We start from the raw sequence: 2469 nt of genomic DNA on the forward strand, positions 1-2469 counted from the left end.
AAGCGAAACCAAGCCTTCGGGTTTGGGAATAGTACCGTAAGGTGACTATCGGGAGTTTCCTGATGTCAGGACTCAGGCCTCCTGTCACTGATGCGGTAGGCCCTCTGGGTAGGGCCGGCGGTCAACCCAACCGCTTTAATCTTGGGGAGAGATGGCTTCCCAGCCAGAGGCCTGGTGTACAAGGGAATCACCAAGCTCGAGGACGCTACGGCGCCCGGCAGAGGTGCCTTTCACGGGAGGCATTCGGGGAGTTAACGCCCCCGCCAACTCGAGTACGTGGGTCGCCCACAACATGACCAACGAGGTGACAGTAGTAGGGTGGGCCGTCACGCTCGATGGGAGGACTTCGGTCCGACGATGACCCAACGTAAATGGGTACAGGACGTATAGCTCTGGCTAGCGACCCGGCCCTGGGAGGTGGCTCGGTAGGCCGGCATGCCTTGCTGCACCCAGTATGAGTGAAGGTCCTGGGAAGGGTGCCCGGCCCTGACTGAACCGTGTAAGGTCGGGGGGATACTTTTTGGCGGGCCAATACTTCTTGCGGCGTTGTGGCTTGTACTTCCACGCTACGGGCGGGAGAAGCGCACTCCTGTAATCCAAGCGGAGCCCGGGTGGTTGGTCCAGTCACAGGTGGATCTCCACCCGTTCGTCAGGATGGGGCACTGCGGTGTGTTGCATAAGCCGTGTGCCTGGTCTGGAGGGACACTTGCGTCTTGGCTAGCTGACGCTGGAGGGTGTGGCGGCCCTCTGTAATCCAGCTTCTCGGAGGCCGTGCACGTCGGTCAATGGTAGACGTAGCACAATGCGAGAGCTTTTACCTAAGGCCGGGGAGGGTTGCGCCTCCTTGTAATCCAAGCAGGAGGCCGACGTAACCACCGAGAGGTAGGTAACGGGATGAGAGGCGAGGTACGTCTAGATCCCAAGCGTCTGGACAAGCTCGACTTCTAAAGCTGGGGGAACTTGCGAGCCCCTGTAATCCAGCTCATTGGAGGCTGCGTGAGTGGAATCTAGACAGGTTGCATGTGCGGTTGCTTCAACCGGTGCAGGAGATCCACACAAGTCACAGGTGAATTCGCTGCGAGAGGTGGCACTCTCGTGTAATCCAAGCCGGTGATCTCGATCAAGGAAGCGCTGCCTGTGTCGAACCTCGCCCCCCCTCCACGTGGGACGCCGCGGGCAACACTGTAAAGTGGCTAAGAGGGCGAGGAAGCGAAACCAAGCCTTCGGGTTTGGGAATAGTACCGTAAGGTGACTATCGGGAGTTTCCTGATGTCAGGACTCAGGCCTCCTGTCACTGATGCGGTAGGCCCTCTGGGTAGGGCCGGCGGTCAACCCAACCGCTTTAATCTTGGGGAGAGATGGCTTCCCAGCCAGAGGCCTGGTGTACAAGGGAATCACCAAGCTCGAGGACGCTACGGCGCCCGGCAGAGGTGCCTTTCACGGGAGGCATTCGGGGAGTTAACGCCCCCGCCAACTCGAGTACGTGGGTCGCCCACAACATGACCAACGAGGTGACAGTAGTAGGGTGGGCCGTCACGCTCGATGGGAGGACTTCGGTCCGACGATGACCCAACGTAAATGGGTACAGGACGTATAGCTCTGGCTAGCGACCCGGCCCTGGGAGGTGGCTCGGTAGGCCGGCATGCCTTGCTGCACCCAGTATGAGTGAAGGTCCTGGGAAGGGTGCCCGGCCCTGACTGAACCGTGTAAGGTCGGGGGGATACTTTTTGGCGGGCCAATACTTCTTGCGGCGTTGTGGCTTGTACTTCCACGCTACGGGTGGGAGAAGCGCACTCCTGTAATCCAAGCGGAGCCCGGGTGGTTGGTCCAGTCACAGGTGGATCTCCACCCGTTCGTCAGGATGGGGCACTGCGGTGTGTTGCATAAGCCGTGTGCCTGGTCTGGAGGGACACTTGCGTCTTGGCTAGCTGACGCTGGAGGGTGTGGCGGCCCTCTGTAATCCAGCTTCTCGGAGGCCGTGCACGTCGGTCAATGGTAGACGTAGCACAATGCGAGAGCTTTTACCTAAGGCCGGGGAGGGTTGCGCCTCCTTGTAATCCAAGCAGGAGGCCGACGTAACCACCGAGAGGTAGGTAACGGGATGAGAGGCGAGGTACGTCTAGATCCCAAGCGTCTGGACAAGCTCGACTTCTAAAGCTGGGGGAACTTGCGAGCCCCTGTAATCCAGCTCATTGGAGGCTGCGTGAGTGGAATCTAGACAGGTTGCATGTGCGGTTGCTTCAACCGGTGCAGGAGATCCACACAAGTCACAGGTGAATTCGCTGCGAGAGGTGGCACTCTCGTGTAATCCAAGCCGGTGATCTCGATCAAGGAAGCGCTGCCTGTGTCGAACCTCGCCCCCCCTCCACGTGGGACGCCGCGGGCAACACTGTAAAGTGGCTAAGAGGGCGAGGAAGCGAAACCAAGCCTTCGGGTTTGGGAATAGTACCGTAAGGTGACTATCGGGAG

Source organism: Dermacentor silvarum, chromosome 4 (genome assembly GCF_013339745.2).
Source record: "Dermacentor silvarum isolate Dsil-2018 chromosome 4, BIME_Dsil_1.4, whole genome shotgun sequence".
In the NCBI taxonomy this organism is placed as follows: domain Eukaryota; kingdom Metazoa; phylum Arthropoda; class Arachnida; order Ixodida; family Ixodidae; genus Dermacentor; species Dermacentor silvarum.